Source organism: Pinus tabuliformis, chromosome 6 (genome assembly GCF_031772625.1).
Source record: "Pinus tabuliformis cultivar Carrire ecotype Pingquan chromosome 6, CPIR1, whole genome shotgun sequence".
Classification (NCBI taxonomy): Eukaryota; Viridiplantae; Streptophyta; class Pinopsida; order Pinales; family Pinaceae; genus Pinus; species Pinus tabuliformis.
Window position 1 is genome coordinate 86003882 of NC_142292.1, and position 19970 is coordinate 86023851.

Below are 19970 nucleotides of genomic sequence, written 5' to 3' on the forward strand. Positions count from 1 at the left end.
ATATTTAATATAAGACATAACTGTAATGTAATCATAAGTCCAAAACAATTGATATAATGAAGTTGTCCATGATAAATACATATATATGTAACAAAAAACTAACAGGAGAGTAACTTAAAAATCATCTGCTACAACTGAGTCATATAAAAAATGTATTGTAGTCAATCTGTGTCTGAATCAGCCTCTTGAAGATCGATGAAGAGGTGGTGGTAGTATTGGTAGTGATCATTTCGATTGGATTCAAAAATCAGCCATGTCCCATGAACTTGTCGCACACCCGCCTTGGAAAGCTAGTTGGAAATAGAGTTCCTCTCCCTGTAAATATGTTGACAAGTAATATAATCAAATTTTGATTTTATCATAAGAACCTCCTCCAATAATGCCCTGAGTGTGTGCACGTAACATGAAGAACGAAGATTAAACCATCAATGACAACCCGAGAGTCACCAAACACCTGTAATTGCCGACATCCCTTCTCATGTGCAAATAACAACAATAATTTGAGGTTGAATAATTCAGAGAAATTGTTTGTGGTTGAGCCCAAAATATATAGTAATTTGAAGTAATGTTGATTATTGAGATATAAAAATGCCCCTCCACCACAAATACCATTTTGTGTTATTCTGTCAAAGTAAGCCCAGGGCATGTTATGGTCAATGATCTCAGGGAGGACAAAACGACTACTGGATCTAATCTTCTCACCAGGTAGAAGATTGTAGATAGCAAGGATTTATGCACCAAGATTTTCAGGATGATAATCAATATCAGAAAAGAAAAAATAAAATAAATAAATAAATTGTGATTCCGCCCAAGCCATATGCCCTAACAAACCAATAGAGGCAGATTTTTTAGTTTGTCATGGGAAGCCACATTCCACCATCCATCCCAGGAATCATTGATAGTGTCACCTCCCCACCTGATGTTGATGTTTATTGCATGGTAGATGAGGTTCCATACTGTGACTTAAAATTGACAAGAGATTAAAAAATGATTGGTGGTTTCTTCAGAACATCGACATAGTGCACACCAGGATGGTCCATAGAAGGACCTATTCATTAGATTGTCGGTCATTGGTACTTTGTTTTGCACGAGGCACCATAACAAAATCATGTTTTTACTCAAACTCTTCAGTTTCCATGAAGAATTCCACCACCATTTCAGCTCCTCGAGTTCTTTATCATCATGTATGTCATATCCTTCCTTAGAAGTGTATTATCCCGTTTTTGAGTGAATCCATATGAGCTCATCCCCTCTGCCTTATAGTCTTATGTGAGCAGAGTTGAGGGCTTTGGTGTAGGCCCCCCAAGCCCGATACCATTGTGACAGTAAATTTAAGTTTTATTTCGATATCCATTCTTGTTACCATATAGATGAGTTCTCTGAGTCAAGAATCTAATTGATGGTGGACTTGTCGTGTTCAGCCAAGAAATTCACGAGGCCTAGGGGGAGAATATGTTGATCATTTCTACCAAACCATGGGTCAGTACCAATTCAAACATGTGTACCAGATCTAATTTTCCAAGCAAGTCCATAACTAATGATATGAAAAGTATCCAGAAAGGATTTCCATATCGTGGAGATACTATTCTTGTTCTTATTCTGAAGACAAATCCATTATGATAGAGAAAGAGGGTGGATATATTTATGTGTGACTACCTCAGTCCATAAGTTGTTTGTGGACATCAATAGCCATCCACTCTTTGTAGCAAGGGCCTAAGAGAAATGAAAGAGGTTCTTGATACCCCGTCAACCGCATTTTTGGGAAAAACAATCCTATCCCATCTAACCCAAGCAAATGTCCTGCCATCCTTAGTCCCTCTCCATAAGAAGCTATGACAATATTTTTTGATTTTGTTAAGGATGCCTTTAGGGATCCATGCCAAAGACATCTGGAACAAAGGGATGGCTTCTAGGAAAATTCGACCAACTATCGATAACCACCTGTGGCTCCATGAGTTTAGCCTTTTCCCAATCCTGGAAATTAGCCCCATCCAATCAGCCTTCTTGTAGTCATTGGGCTTGAGATGAAATCCCAAATATTTGAGTCCCTCTTCAAAGGTGGAGTGTTGGAATGGGAACTATTCAAGCGAGATCTCTATCTGTGTGCATTCTGTAGCATATAATGTAGATTTCAGATGATTAGAATCCATTCCTGTCGATCTACAAAATAAATTAAGGATGCCCTTAAAAGATTCAATGTCATGAGGAGGGCCATTTAAAAATATCAGGACATCGTCAACAAAGAGCGGGTGTGTCAAATTGATGTTATTGGCCACCGAGCACCAATTATATTCCCCCTCCTTTTAGCCTCCCTAACCATTCTACTGAGACCTTCCATAATCAAGAGAAAGAGTAGGGGAGAGAGAGGGCACCCTTGAAGCAAACCCCGCTCACCATGGAAGAAATCCAAAGGAGTGCCATTGATTAATACCGTAAAGGATGTAGATGTGATGCAACACATAATCCAGCTGATAAAATTGATATTGAAACCCAAATGAGTAAGAAACATACGAATGTACAACCAATTCACCTTATCAAATTCCTTCGCTAAATCAAACTTCAGAATCATACCTTTCCATTTTTTTATTTTCAGGTTGTGTAATCCTTCTTGGGTGATGCCAATAGGCCTCATATATCTATCTATTATCCAAGAAGGAAAATTGCTCATTTGAGATGTGTTGAGATAGAATGGGCTAGATCAGGCTAGCTATATTTTGGCGATGATTTTTAAATATAGTTGCACAACGAAATGGGCCTGAAATTGTTAAAAAAAATTGGGGCATCGATCTAAGGATTAAGAGAAATGAAGGTTGAGTTGAATGCATTATACATTTTATTAGATGATCTCCATTCATTTACTACTTTAAGAAGATCTGCTCCAATCAGCTCATAGAATAAAAGGAAAAATCCTACCAACCAACCATCCGACCAGGGACTCTTGTATTTCTTGAACCATTGAAGGGTCCCTTCCAATTCACCGATGTAATTGGGGCCATGAGATCTTTGTTATTGTCTTCATAAAAAAAACAGGGAAAGAGTCTAGAAATATGTAAGATCTCTGCCAAGGTAGAATTCCTAGGGGTCATAAAAAGTGTTCTAAAATGTCGAGATCCCAGACTTTCAAGATCCCTAAAATTGGACTTCTTCATACCATTTTCATCTTCCAGCGACTAGATGGTGTTGATGGGCTTCCTACCTTTGGAATATTGTTGAAATAATTTCGTATTGTCATCTCCAACATGTAGCCATATAGCTCTTCTCCGAAGTCTCCAAGCTTCCTCTCTAACTTATAATAGCCTTCTTCTTTCTGCTTCCAGTTGGATGAACTGTGCTTTGGAATCAACTGAGTCATAGCCACCGCCATAAGGTTTTTCTACTAATTCTAATTTAGATTCAATGAGTTTTAGGGCTTCCTCATCTTTTTTTCTTTTAATCCTGACCCATACTAGAGTTTCTCCCTTGATCTTTCAAAGGTTTTAAGTGAATTTTCTGGCCACAAAGATATCTCGTTCAACAATGCAAGGGCACTAGGTATTCCTAACCAAGACATGAAACTCCTCCTCCTTTACCTAGCTTGCATTGAACTTAAAAGGAGCTCTCAGCTTATTGAAATTACCATATATTTCTAAGAAAATAGGATGATGATCGAATAAGCCACCCATCCCACCCATTGTCTGAAAAGAGGGATGGCTTGATTAAGGGACTCCTTAACCAGAAAATGATCAATTCTCCGAGCGATCATGGCGGCTCCAATGCGACGATTATGCCAAGTGGGCAGGGTCTTGGTCATGTCAATATCTACCATGTTGTATTTTTTGATCATCTAAGTGAAAAAATCAGAAAGAGAGTCAACATGGGCATGTTCGCCCTAGATCTTTGAGATACCCAAGGAAAAATTAAGGTCACTCAAAAAAATCAAGTTATCCACACTCATAAAGTATCGATCCATCAGATGGTTCTAGAACTCGAATCTAACAGAACATGGCCCATATACATTAATGATCCTGAGCTCCATACCTAGGTCAACTGAACATATATTTGCAGCTATAAAGCCTTCCCCACCCCAAGTGTTCAAAATATTGATGGTTCTATGATTGGCCCCAAGGACCAGACCCTTAGAGAGTTCACGAGTGTCAATAGTGTAAAAAACCCAGTCCTTCAGCATACCTTCCAATGAGTTAACAATATGAACAACGTGTCGAGTGATTCCTGAAGAAAGATAATATCCAAGTTCTCTGACATGATCAGTCACTTCAGGGCTACTTTTTTGGGATTACTAGCTAACCCTCGGTAATTGAAGGAAAGCCACTTCATGAGGGACTGACTTTCAGGGTATGATTCGCTCTAAAACCCCATCAAGTGAGAATTGATGATCAGTCACAATGTCTTGATTGAATTTATGAATGACTTTAGATATATGAGATTGGCATCCCTAAGGGATTTTGGGTATTTTAGAGGGAGAAAGGGCACCAAGCTCTTGACCAAGATCCTGATTACAGGTTGCAAAATTAGGGGGGGAAGGTGGAATAAGGAGCGAAGGTTATATCGAGGACAGGTCCTAATCTCAGAGGGTTCCTCCTCAGAAGGAGGGAAAGAGGGCGTGGGAGTCAGACAACACATAGGAGTATTCCTAATTTGACAAGATATAACCCCCAACCCCAGAGATAACACATGTTCACCAACAACAAAGGGAGAAGAACAAGGAATGCAATAAAAAATATGAATATAAGAGGAGGGAGAAGGGGAGGTACCCACAGAAAAGGATGTCATCGTGGTGTTGTGGTGAGCTCCCATTTTTCTATCATGCTTTTCCAATAGTGGGCTCTTATCAGGTGCCACATGCAGAGGGTCACCCATCTTACGTGAAGGAGAAGTCCCAACTGTACCTCCAACAACCCTTCCCTCTTGGAGGTCGTCTCCATGACTTAAGTCAAAAGAGATTTTCTATGAGAGAGGGCAATCCTTATATACATGGTTGAATTCATTTCAACAACAACATTGAAAAGAGACCCCTTCATAATCTAACTTCCTAAGATGTAAAAGCCCTCCGTAATGTAGCACCAAGCTAGTAACCATACCCTCCCTTGTGTCTAGATGAACCAAAATTCTAGCATAGGCCTTGTAGCTAGACTCAAGATACCCTTTGTCAAAGTCCACAAATTTCCCTAAATCATCCCCAATGCATCGAAATATGTCTTTGGACCATAAATGCATGGGAAGCCCCAACAATCTCACCCATATAGGTCCAACCCCCAATTGTTCGCGCTCCGGGTCAAATAGGGGCGTCCATGTCTTGAAGAGAATGGGAGCCTTTTCGATGTTCCTGTACCTAGAAAGATCCTAGGTCGTATGTTGAGCATTGCTAAATTTGAAAACGAACCAACCCCTGGACATGGTGAAAACTTTAGGCAATACGACCATGTATTGACTCCAGACTTCTTGAGCCCATTTCCTCAGTCGAAAGGATTAGTATTTCTGACCTCAAACCCACCCCACAATAACTCTATCAACAATGTCCATAATGTCATCAGAACGAAGACCATCACCCAAAATCAAAACTCTTTCCCTCTCTTTAACCTTGGTGCATTTTGGCATTTTACCCTTTTTCTATGTGACAACTCCATTAATTTTTCCAAGGGAGGGCTCTCTTACGGGGGAAGAAGTAAGCCCCACCGATGCCCCAATGTGTGCACTGCCTACTACCTTCAATGTCCTTCAGACTGTATACTCACATGAACACATGTATGTAGAGTAGTCTCACAATATTGTACGGTAACTTCAACAATAGAAAACCCAACACCAATCAACCCACCAAAAACCCCAAGAGGTCGCGAAACAACAATTTCCCAAACAACCCCAGCATGAGAAAGCCCTAGAGCTACAAACAAACCACAATAGGTCTCTACGGGAAACAAATGAGCAATAAGGATACTAGGGTTGAAACAATTATTAGCGAAACACAGGGCTTCCAAGGAGATACCAACAAAACTTACCTCAAAATCCTGTGACCTTAAGCATTCTGAGATCTTCGGCTTTAAAACCCCAATGTTATGTTGAAAACCATAATTGAGACTCTCTTAAGGAGAACCCAGTAAGACACGTAACAGATAGTCTTCCGCAGGATTAGAGAAGGTTTAATAAAGCCCTACGTTCAGGGAGCCAAATGGCAGAGGCCTCTCCATGCTTAGAGTCTAATGTGGCGACTTTGTCCAGATAGGAGCTCCATCAAGTGGGTCAGTAGAATAGTCCACAAAATCCTCCTCCATCTCAACACCAATGTTCATTCTCATGTAACCAGGGTCAAACTACATGGATCCCTAAGGATTGGAAAGGAAGCGGTTACTGACAGACAAGAGACAACACTATGCACCGACTAGAAAAATTGACAAGGTATATAGTGTTCATGAGTGTAGGTGGGCTAGTGGTGAGGTGTTCACAATAACAAACAACTCTCCAGATGCTACATAAAACCTCCCATATAAAACCCTATCCAAGACCATGTGGTGGATGCCGAAAAGAAAGTCGCAAAGCCATATCAACCCCCACACCAAAATAACTTATATTAAACACTATAAATACTTTATGTTTTGAAACTTTCTAATTATTATAATATTATACTAAAAAATGTGGAGAATTCACATCATTTTACAAATAACTACATTTTAAAGAAGAGTTAACAAAGTTTCATGACACAAATCCATTTGGTTAGAGTGCACCTTAAAAGGGGAGCACGAACCCATTGGAAACCTCTTCTTATTTTATAATAAAAATAAATAAGCCTTGGAAATGATGCTTATTTTGTCTTTTGAGTCTTTTTAACGCAAGTATTTTTGAATAAGGGATTATGTAGGGTTAAGTTGTGCTTTTCAAATTATCTATAAAAAACATTTTATTATTATTAATAAAATGATGATATTATATATTTAATATTTTAAAAATTAAAAATTATATTTTATATTTAAGAATTATATTTAATTTTAAATATATTTATATTTCATATAACATTAAATAAAATAATGGTTAATTAGGATCCCAATCCAAATAAGACTTTTGTGTGTCAAGGAAACATTGGGAGCTCTCGCAATGGATTCTCACCTTGCTAAGAAGCTCGCTACAACAAACCCTACTCCAAAGAAGGAGAAAGTTGGAGGTGCTAAGTCAGAGCAGAAAATGCCAAAGGCTGAGCCAGTGATGACTATTACTATTGAAGGCGAAGTGTCTAAGAAGTCACCGACCAAATCTAATGAAGCAGTGGTGGCTCCTGACACCGACATAGGGCATGGGGTTGTGATTCGACAGATTCGTTGGAAATATGAGGAAGAGCATGAAACTGCAAATGGAGAATTGATACGCAACATCCTTCGTTGCTTTACTTGGCATGATGAGACCGATCGACGCGTTTCACAACATCATAGAAAAATGGTTTGTCCATATTTGGGCCCTGATTGTAGTCAAAGGAATGTGATTTGTGAGAAATCATGGTCACAAACCTTAAACTATCTTCCAGTCATAGATTCTATGGATCTCATTGAATCAATAATTCCTAGAGTTTGGATCGATCTGTTGGATTTGGGGAATTGCATGGATTGGAGTTTTGGAGCATTTGATGTTGAGGAGGCTCTCACCTCCATCTTCTACCAGTGTTCGGTAAAAATCTCTTGGGCTCCCAATTTACCCTCGAATCTATCGGTCCAGACCAATATGTGGACAGATCTATGATGCCAATCCCCAAATCTACTTGAGGGGGTTATGATCCAAATTTTTATTAAAATCCTGAGAGGGAAATCAATGTGTATGAGGGTCTGGATTTGGGATCGGGTACACACTCTTAAGCAAAAGATTCAAGAATAATTGGGTATTCCAGAAAGACTCCAAAATTTGATTTATGCGGGGAAATCATTGCAAGAGGACTTCAAGTTGCAGGACTATGAAATTTTACCTGATTCAACCATCATACTGAACATGAGACTTCTTGGAGGTTGCCCTAGATCTAGTTCCAAAGGCCCAACTTCCTTCAAGGATGCAGTTAAAGGGAAGATGGATCCACAAAAAAATGCAGAACAATCCCCCAATCTTCCTGGTCCCTATATTGTGGAGTAGATGAACCATGTGCTGACATTGACAATCAACTTGCCCAAGGTAAATGAACTCTACTCTGATTTCTGTGCAAGAGTAATTATATGTAGATTCAATGGATTCTAGCCCAAATCGGAGAATTTACATCAATGGATTTTCTCTACTTGGACAAAAAATTGTGATATTCACCTATGTTCTAGGGGCTTTTTAATTGTAAAGTTTGACACAACAAAAGTTCTAGATTATGTATTAAACAAGGGGCCTTGTTTTTGGGCAATGCGGGTCTATTCATGATACCTTGGTGATCTGAAATGGAGAAGATTAGTAATTTTGTGCTAATTCCCCATTCAGAATAAAACCCAAGATGCTTATCATTTTCTTATCAAGTGCTTAAGAATTCAATAGCTTTGCTTAATTAAGTGATTCCCATGAGAGTTTCTTATATAAATGTTATAAATAATTTAACATAAAACATATGTTGAACAACAACAATATAATAGCAAAGAACATCAAAATAGAACACACAACAAGCACATGATAAAGGAGTTCACCCCTCCTGGGCTATGTCTCCTTGTTCCATCTTCCAATGGCTTGGGCCCCTCTATTATGCTCAAAATTACAGTAAAATTGTGTTTACAATGCTCAGATGCCTCTGAAACCTATCTCAATGAGTTCATAATACTAAAAAATGGATATATAGCCTCTTTTTGTATCTCATTTAGATAAGAACTAAAGAAGCTATGACTTCTCCTAGTTCTCCCACTATTTGTTCCACAAAATGCTCCAAAACCAATAGAAAACCACATTTTCACTCTAAAATCTACTAACCGAGTGTTATTTTTGTTGCGCTGCGGGCCATAACCTATCGGTCACATCGCGAATCGCAATTGACGATGTCTAGCAGTAATAAACTGCGGGCTTGTTCTTTGTGTGATTGCAGTTTATCACATCGCACTTCGGGCCGATATCGCATCACAATGTCTGGGGACAATTCTTATTGCCACTGCGATTGCAATATGTGATCGCATCGCATCACTACTCCCAACCTTGCTGGGGTCTATTACCTTAACTCCTCCTTGCCTACGATTGCGATTTTGCAATCCACCTATTTCTGGCGATATATGATATGTGAGGGCCAATGGCAACCTGCCACTTGGCGCTTCCTCATTTGCTGAAGGGTTTTGCCACGTCATTTAATCCTGCCATGTAGACAAGTCAAACTTGAACTTTGACTTCTTCTAACTTCTGCATACAAACTCGGATTTGATTGTCATTCACATCGTTGCATTTAGAATGACAAGCTCTTCAATCTGAAGCTAAAATTTTCAAGATTTTGACACTTTGATTTTTGAGCATAATTTTGAGCACCTGATCACTCCTCCCCACTGGAAGCCTTTTGAACCCCAAAAGGATCACTTTCAGTTATTGAACAGATGAGGGTATTGTTCCCTCACCTTCCCCTCTTCAATCCATTTGGCCTTTGATGGATTTGTACCTTTAAGACCCACTCGAAGATAATCAACATTTCCCCTCTTTGATGACCTTGTTTTTCTGCCAAGTATGGTGTCTTGTTGAAGCTCATCAAGGAATTCTAGAGAAAATTTTTCAATTGATGGAATTTTTACACTTTCTCCTTGATCTTCAATCAAAGGAGGCTCATGCAATCTCAAATTTTCAACATTAACAATGGAATAAATTTGCATATGTGAAGGAAAATCAAGCTTGAAAGCATTAATACCAATCTTTTCCAGAATTTTAAATGGACCATAACGAATTGGTTTAAGCTTTTTACCTTCACCTTGAAGCCTTTCCTCACTAATGTAAAGCCAAACTTCATTACCTACTTGAAACTGATGATCCACACGATGCATATCATGCCTTGCCTTATACTTTCCTGGACTCTTTTCTAGTTGTTCTTGCACTGTTTGGTGAATCAATTGAATTTTCTCAATGAATTTCTTTGCTTTTTCTATGTCACTATATCCATCTACAACTACATCTTTCTCAAAGATGAAATCCAAAGGTGATTTAGGCAAATAACCAAGACATGCCTCAAAAGACGAAGTTAGAGTAAAAGAGTGTTTTGCTCAGTTGTAAGCATGTTGAATATAATGCAACTATTCATCCCATAACTTAGGATGTTTGCTGCAATATCCTCTTAGTAAATGAATAATTGTCTTGTTAACCACTTCAATTTGACCATTTGTTTACAGATGCAAGACTGCACTTTTCTTCAACTGGGTGTCCATTAAGTTCCATAAACTTGACCAAAAGTTCCCAACAAATTGAAATCACAATAACTTACAATAGAAGCAGGTAATCCAAAATGAACCCATACATTTTGAAAGAAAATTTGAGTTGTTTGCTCAGTTGTAATTTGTTTTTTACAAGGCATTAATATGCACATCTTGTTGAACCTATCCACAACTATGTACAAATAATCATGACGTTTTCTTTATAAAGGAAGACCTCCCACAAAATCCATAGAAACACTCTCCCATGGACGTGAAGGCACTGGAAGTGGTGTGTAAAATCCTAGTTTCCTATTAGTAGGTTTACTGACTGCACACAATGAACAACCTTCGGTAAAACGTGACACACTTTCAAGCATATGAGGCCAGTAAAAATACCTCTGAAGATTTTCCACTGTTTTACTTACATCGAAATGTCCAACAATAAGAGAAGTGTGCGCTTCCCTTGTAACATTTACTCTCTCTCCCTGTGGAACACAAAGTTTTCCCAAATGATACAACAGATTATCATGTAGATGGTAGTCTAATTCCTTAACTCGGTGGCCTTGACTCAAGTTTGAATATACCTCTTGAAAGTCAACATCATTTGCATATTGTTCAACATAACTTTCAGGCAAAACAGAATGACTATTGAGTAAAATGACTACATTAATAACCAGTATAGAAAGAATATCAGAAACTTTGTTATGAATACCTTTCTTGTACTTGATTACCAAGTGGAATTGCTGTAACAATTCCATCCAACGAAAGTGCATTGATTGCTGCAATTTTGTTTGAGATTGCAGATATTGCAAAGGTTGATGATCAGTGTGAACAATGGTTTATTTTCCCATCAAGTAATGCTTCCATTTCTTCACACTTTGCACCAATGTGTACAACTCTTTATCATAGGTAAGATAATTAATAACAACATAACATTACTAATCTGCTCCATTTCAGATCAAGGTGGTATCAAAGCACTCGTTTTTTCTTTCTAGATTTTCTTTGTGAAAGAATGATTTAATTGTTTGCAAGTTTATGTCATGATTACAAGGTTAAAGCTCAAAGAGGTGAAGGAAAGTTGGTTGAAAGCCCCGAAATTGGGTCAAGGGGAAGAAGAGAAAGGCTTCCAAAGTCTTCTACACTAGTACATACTCAAGTTGCAGAAGTTGCAGTTGAGACTCCAACACCAATTCAACATCAAGTTGTAGTTGAAACTCCAGAGATCATATCTCATGGAGGAGAACCTTTTTACATGAAAGAAGATGAGAAGATATTAAAAAATGCTTTCTTTGATATGACAGAGATGGTAAAGGTCCTCTATGAAGAGAGGAATAGCAGATTGCAAGGAGAAATTTCCAAACCTCCCAAAGGAGAAGGCTCTTCAAGAGGAGTTGATGGAAAAGGAAGTAATGGGAATTGAGACAAACCTCCACCCTCTCCACCATCTTCTTCATCTTCTTCTTCACAAGTATCTTCACATTATTCCACTAATACAACCCTTACTCATACTCATCATCATTCTTCAAAAGGAACTGGTAAATCACCTTTTCTAAAGCTTGATGTTAAATTCAAGTTGCCAATGTACAATGGAGAAGTTAATGCAGAAAAGATGGATAAATGGATTCGTTAGTTGGAGGTGTATTGTAGAATTCAGAACCTTCAAGAGGATGATATCAAAATTCAATTGGCTTCATTGATAATGGAGGGTGCAACACTCATTTGGTGGGAATCAAGGACTCAAGATGAGATCAAAAAACAAGGTAAGATCTCTATTACTTGGTCTGATTTAATTGCTGCTAAAAAAAACAATTCTACCCTTTAGCTCATATGCAAAAAGCTATCATGAAATGAAAATTTTTTAGAAAGTTAAAAGGTCAAAATGTGCAAGAGTGTACTCAAGAGTTTAGGAGAAGAGCTCTTATGCTAGGAGTAGACTTACAATCACAAGATACCTTGCTGAAATACATAGAAGGGTTGCATAGCTATCTTTGACACATCATTCTTATGTTTAGTCCCATGAATCTTGATGAGGTCTGTGTTCAAGCTACACACCTCAAAGCAAGAGGGAAAAATGTACAAGAAGAAGGTAAGAAGAAGCCATTCCAGAGTGGTGAAAAAGGGAGAAGAAAAATGCTTTTATTAAGAAAGAAGGGGAGAAACCAGTGTGCAGGAATTGTTCCAAGGAGGGTCGTGATGAAGCACATTGCTAGAAGCTTCATCCTGAATTAAGACCGAAGAAATCCCACAATAAAGGGAAATAGAGAACAAATGTTGTTGTACAACAAGACTTGGGTTTCGACTCAGGTGATGAATCAAAAAGTGCAACCACAGTCACTAAGGGAGAAGCCATGGAAAAAACAAGCAGAGAGGAAGACGTGGAAAGCACCAACACAACAAATAACTCCAACAACGCTTCAAATGAGGAAAATAGAATAGAGTTGTTCTATATCCGAGTTATTTCCAAACACTACCAAAATTGACACGTTGTTTAACAGTAGATCCCATGCAAACTTAATTTCTATAGACTTGGTCAAGAAATTGAATTTGGAAATCGTGCCTCATCATAAAATGTACCTGTTGGGTTGGATAAACAAGGATGCCAATCTCCAAGTCACACAAAAATGTGTATTCAGGTTTACAATCGCTGCCAATTTTGTTGATGAAGTCGAATTAGATGTAGTGCCACTGGATATTTCTGGGATTGTGTTGGGAAGCCCGTATTTGTATGATAGGAAAGCCATTTTCCATAGATTTGAGAACAAATACCATTTGTTCAAAGATGGTGTGGAGTATATTGTGAGAGCCCATTTCAGAAAGTTTAATCTATCTTTGGCAAGCACAGGGAAAATGAAGCGACTGATCAATTCCAACAAGAACCTTGTGCTCCTTCTGATGAAGCAGAAGAATGACACAGAGCATGACTCCTTTGTAGGTTGTGAAGTAAAGTTGAAAGATGAATTAGTTGATTTGGTCAATCAATATGGAGATATGTTCCAAGAACCAAAGGGATTTCCACCAAAAAGGGGAATTCAACACAAAATTCAGCTACAATAAGACTGTTCACTCCCAAATATCGATATGTATCGAATGTCAATTCTGGAAAGTTTATAAATTAAGAAACAAGTCCAAGAATTGTTAGATAAAGGTGTAATTCGTCCCTCTACTTCGCCATGTGGTTCACCAATTATTTTGGTACCCAAGAAAGATGGAACTTAGTGCATGTGTGTAGATTATCGAAATTTGAATAAAATTACCATAAAGAATCGATAGCCACTGCCGAGAATAGATGATTTGCTCAATCAGTTGAAGAATGCAAAATATTTCACTAAATTAGACTTGAGAAGTGGATATCATCAAGTTAGAATAACTCGAGGAGGATATTTGGAAGACTGCTTTTAAAAAAAACAGGGATCGTTTGAGTGGTTGGTTATGCCTTTCGGTCTTTGCAACGTTCCAGCTACATTCATGAGAGTTATGAATGATGTTTTAAGATCCTTTCTTGATGAGTTTATAATTGTCTATTTAGATGATATTTTGATATTCAACAAATCATGAGAACAGCATGTCAAGCATGCGAGGAAAGTGTTAGATGTCTTGAAAAAATAACAATTATTTTTGAAGATGTCTAATTTTGAATTCAGGAAAACTTGCTTAGTGTATTTGGGTCACATAGTTGGAGGAGGTGAGGTGAAGATTGACCCGTCTAAAGTTTTGGTCATTGTGAATTGGCCAATTCCAAAATCAGTTACAGAAATAAGGAGTTTTCTGAGAGCAACATAATACTGAAGGAAGTTCATTACCAATTTCTCTTCCATAGTAGCTCGACTACATGCTTTGACTAGCGTGAAGGTTGTCTTCCAGTGGGGAGGCAAGCAACAAAAAACATTCGATGCTTTAAAACAAAATATCAGTTCAGCCCCAGTTTTAGCATTGCCAACATTGAAACAACCGTTTGAAATACAAACAGATGCAAGTGACTATGCCATGGGTGTAGTTCTTTTACGACATGGTAAGCCCATTTCATTTCATTCTGAGATTTTTAATGGTGTTGTTATCAATTATCCTACCTATGATAAACAACTTTATGCATTGGTGAAAAGTGTGAAGAAATGGAAGCATTACTTGATGGGAAACAAAACCATTATTCACATTGATCATCAACCTTTGAAATATCTACAATCTCAAAATTGCAGCAATCAAGGCACTTTCGTTGGATGGGATTCTTACAGCAATTCCACTTGGTAATCAGGTACAAGAAAGGTATTCATAACAGAGTTGTTGATATGCTTTCTAGACCGGGTATTAATGTATCCATTTTACTCAAGAATCATTATGTTTTGCCTTAAATTTATGTTGAACAATACACAAATGATGCTGACTTTCAAGAGGTGTATTCAAACTTGAGTCAAGGCCACCAAGTTGAGGAATTAGACTACCATGTACGTGATAATTTGTTGTATCATTTGGGAAAACTTTGTGTTCAATGTCACAAGGACCAACTTGATCTAAAATGGAGCAGATTAGTAATGTTGTGCTAATTCCCCATTCAGAATATGTTGACCTAGGTTGTAATTGATGTCAATATGGAAATATTCTGGATACTAAAGGATGACATGAAGCCAAGGGGAAGTAGAACAGATTCATGAAGAGACAGAGCAAGAGAGGCATTCATATATGCAAGGAGGTCTTTGAAAGACACTGCCAAGCCAGAGGAGCCACATTGGACTAAGAGGAGCTGCAGGAGGAATCATATAGCAAAGAGAGCCATCAGAGCAAACAAGAGCATACAGAGCCATCAGAGGAGCAGATGGAGACGAGAGGAGCTAACAGAGCACGAAGCACCACCATCGGAGCCATAGAGGAAGCAGACAGAGCTAGAGGAGCCAAGAGGAGCACACAAGAGGAGCCAAGAGGAGCCAAGTGGAGCACACAGAGTGTTGTAACACTATCCACGACATAAACATGCATATGGTGGCAAAGACCTGTATATGCATTTAACGCAAATAGAGCTATCGGAGGCAGAAGACTTAGACTCATATGCAAATGCACTGACGGAGTGAAAAAGGCAAAGTTTATATTGTATGAGCAGAATACATTATCGAAGGAGAAAACCCATATACATATGCTTTAACACTATTGGTGGGCACATATTACAAAGTTGGAGAAAAGTTGCTGAAACACCAATTTCTCCGTTGCTGAAACACTGATACTTGTAAAAAAGTTTCCGATACACCAGTTTCAGCGTTGCTGAAACACCAATTTCGGCATTGCTGAAACACCTCCGCGATGACATTATATTTTGGCGTTGCTGAAACACCTCCGTGATGACATTATATTTTCAACACATCGTAAACATGAGGAAGCCGAAGCAAATGAAGGAGGGAAGCCAGAAGGTCGAACGAGTGTTGAGGAAGCCGAAGCTCAAGCGAGCGAGGAGGAAGCCAAAGAGCCATTGAGTAAGCGGAAATGAATAGACAAAGGCATGAGAATGTATAAAATAGTAAAAACACAGAGTTGTTGATGTTGTTGTTGTTGCTATTGCTGCTGTTGCTATTGTTGTTGTTGGAGCTGTTGGTGTGGCGAAGAACCAGAATATGAGGTAGAAAAAGCAGCAGAGGTGGTTAAGCGTTGTATGAAGTTGCTGGTGAACGCCGGTGAAGGCTGCTGCAGCTGTTGAACGTTGTTGAAATACGCTGGAGGAAATAGAGGTCGTGTGGGGGTCCAACAGAATAGAAAGACGGTGCAACAGAACAGAAAGAGGGATGAAGGACCAACAGGACAGTAGGCAGTCGAAGGGGAGAAACAACCAGCAGAGAAACAGTCATGCTGAAGCATTCACTGTGACAATGAGAACATAAGCTTGAACAGTAAGTTGTTCTTTATACAGAGTTTAGTGCAGCTAACAGTAGACTGACTAAAGCTGTGTGAAGACATTATCAGAGAGCATGAAGGCTATTGGAGACTATGTGTGGGCAGTGTGCAGAATAGTAAAGACTCATTCATAAGAAGATTGGTTGTCATTGATGCTGTAGCATGGAGACTACAGTGAAGCTGTAAACAGACAGAACTCAGTAGAGAAGAGTTCTGAGAGCAGAATATTATTACCAAAAGTGTCTTGACAAGATTGGATTGGAGTCCTTGGGGTTGGTGCCTCAGAAGTGAGAAGGATTAGAGTCGTTGGGGCTGGTGCCTCAGAAGTGAGAAGGATTGGAGTCCTTGGGGCTGGTGCCTCAGAAGTGAGAAGGATTGGAGTCCTTGGGGCTGGTGCCTCAGAAGTGAGAAGGATTGGAGTCCTTGGGTCTGGTGCCTTAGAAGTGAGAAGAATTGGAGTTCTTGGGCTGGTGCCTTAGAAATAAGTAGGATTGGAGTCCTTAGGGTTGATGCCTCAGAAATAGGAAGGATTGAAATCCTTGGGAGTTTGTTCTCCTAAGTCCAGGATTAGTGTCTTGGCGAAATAGAGTTGGTGCTCTAGAGGTTGGAGCCTCACCAAAGTCCAAGTTGGAGCTTGGCAACTGATTGAAACCATCTATATATTGTATCTATTTTACTGCACAATTTATATTAATAAAATCATTTATTCTTGTTGTTCATCTTGTGTTCTGAATATATATGTTTTAGCTGGTAAAAAAATAGTGGGAAAAAGAAATACTGATTCACCCCCCCTCTCAGTATTTCCAACAGAATAAAACCCAAGATGCTTATCATTTGCTTATCAAGTGGTTAAGGATTCAATACGTTTTCTTAATTAACTGATTCCCATGAGAGTTTCTTATGTAAATGTTATAAACAATTTAACATAAAACATATGCTGAACAACAACAATATAATATAAAAGAACATCAAAATACAACACACAACAAGCACATGATAAAGGAGTTCACCCCTCTTGGGCTACGTCTCCTTGTTCTAGCTTCCAATGGCTTGGGCCTATTTATTATGCTCAAAATTACAGCAAAATTGTGTTTACAATGCTCAGATGCCTCTGAAACCTGTCTCAATGAGTTCAGAATACTCAAAAATGATTATCTAGCCTCTTTTTGCATCCCATTTGGATAAGAACTAAAGAAGTTATGACTTCTCCCAGTTCTCCCATTATTTGTTCCACAAAATGCTCCAAAACCGATAGAAAACCACATTTTCACTCCAAAATAGGCTAACTGAGCGAGATTTTTGCAATGTCGCGGGCCATAACCTATTGGCCGAATCGCGAATCACAATCGGCAATGTCTGGCGGTAATAAATTGCAAGCTTGTTATCTATGCGATTGCGATATGCGATTGTGGTTTATCGCATCGCAATCCGCGCCGATATCACATCACAATGTCTGGGGAACGATTCTTATTGCCACTGCTATTGTGATATGTGATCGCATCGCATCGCTACTCCCAACCTTGTCGGGACTGATTACCTTAACTCCTCCTTGCCTGCGATTGTGATATGCGATCTGCCTGTTTCCTGTGATATGCGATATGCGAGGGCCAATGATGGATTGCCACTTGACGCCTCCTCATTCATTGAAGGGTTTTTCCACGTCATCCAATCCTGCCATGTACACAAGTCAAACTTGAACTTTGACTTGTTCTAACTTCTGCATACCCATTTATTTCATATGCATATGGGTGGAGCATCTTCAACTATATTTTTATTCTTTTAGATGTATGTTTTTAATTTAATGTTTTGTTCAAAAAGGTCATAGGTGTTTTTTTAGTTAAGGTTTTAATATTTTAGAAAAAAATTTGGATTATAAATAATTCAAGTGTTGGTGTAGAAAAGATGGTATCGTTAGAGATTAGATGATATTCATTTTGCATAGGGTTATTAAAAAAATAAATTAAGCATTCCATTTAAATGGAGTGTTATGTTGTAGTAAAAACTTATTAAAAGCATATGAAGTTAAATTTTTACCTATTGTGAAGGGTTGAATTAATCAATAAATGTAGTGGTTAATAAGGATGGTTTCTTATCTCTATGGTAAATTTTTAAAAGTGGAAGGTGGTGAGGAAATTTGTGATCTCTAAAATTTTTGTCCATTTAGCTTATTAAATGACCTCATTAATAAGCCATGACAAGTGTGATTTCCATCACAAAAAGCATTTGCATAGGACCACAAGGGTGGCTATTAGGCGCCTATAATACTAGTGATTCCCCCATTACTATTGTCATTGTATCCCTTATTGTTATTATTGTGCCCCTATTGTCCCCATATTGTTATTAGTATGCCCCATAGAAACCCACTATTGTTATTTTTGTGCCCTTATGTTATTACTATTATGTTGGCTTGATTATATTATGACCCCTTAGACTCCTATATATAGAAAGGAGGTTTAGTCATTTGTATCATCTAATAATTATTCATTTGTGTAATGTAAAGGAGGTTGCCCCCTCAAAGAGGCTGAATTCTAAGGCATTGATCTATCTTTTCTATCTTTTGGTGAGCTGGTTTCCTAACATTTGGTATCAGATCTTTGGATTCTAGGGTTTCGCTAATCCAAACAGGTCATCGTGGAATTTTTGCTATAAATTTTTTTCTACAATGTTTCAGAAGCTACAAAAAAAAAACCCATTTGAGCCAAAATTGTTTTGAACTTCGGGTCTAAATTTTAGAGCTTGTCTCACTATATTTGCGGAGATATGATCTGCAGAAGTTAGGGTTTTTGTAGACTCTCGATTTACATTCCAAACAAGTGACCTAGGGAAAATATTCATAACTTTTGTTTTGAGCATCAGATTGAAATTTCGTAAGAATTTTTAGAAATAGGACGGCCTTTAGTTGTCTGTGTATCGGTTTCAGGTACTAAGGCCGAAATAGTGACACGTGGCACATCGTACAAGTTTGCTCTACTGAAATAATCAGGTCACCGTGGGAGATTTGGCATAACTTGTCCTTGGAGAATCCAATATTGATCAAACTTGTGGGGTTAGAAAGAGGACTCAGAGGGCTACTGCAGGATGTGATTTCATATATTAGAGATCCATAGTTACAAAGATACAACAGATTCAATATTGAGCTCTTACAAAGTGAAAAAAAAGGTGTGTAGTTTTTTTTTAAATTTTGCATAAGATTGGTTTGAAAAATTAGTTTGAAGGAATTCAAAGGGAATAGTGAAGAATTATTAGCATTAATTAATGCCCCGAAGAAAGAAAATGGAAACACCTAGTAAGAAACATGAAAGCTCTAGCATGACTCATGAAGAAGAGGAAGAAATGCTACATGATATATCAAAATTACAAAACCAAGTACAACACATTTCATTCTCACTAAAGGTAAATGAAGCCAAGATGCATGGCATGGAAGTTAACATGAATGGCATGCAAGTTAAGATGGAAGCTAAGAATGATGGCATGGAAGATAAGATGAATGGCATAGATGATAATATGGAAGAATTGAAGATAAATTTGAATAAGTTGCTACAAGAAATGGTCACTAATGGTGAAAGGGTAGTCAAGGAAACTCATGATGAGAACAAAAGAAATTTTAATCATGATTTCATAGACTCTAATGTTGGATTGAAGACCCACCATGTTCCAAAAATTGATATGAGGAAGTTTGACGGCAAGGATCTCGGAACATGGATACTACAAATGGAGCAATTTTTCGATCTCCATAATGTGCAAAACACACAAAAGGTACGCATTGCAACTTTATATTTGGAACCAAAT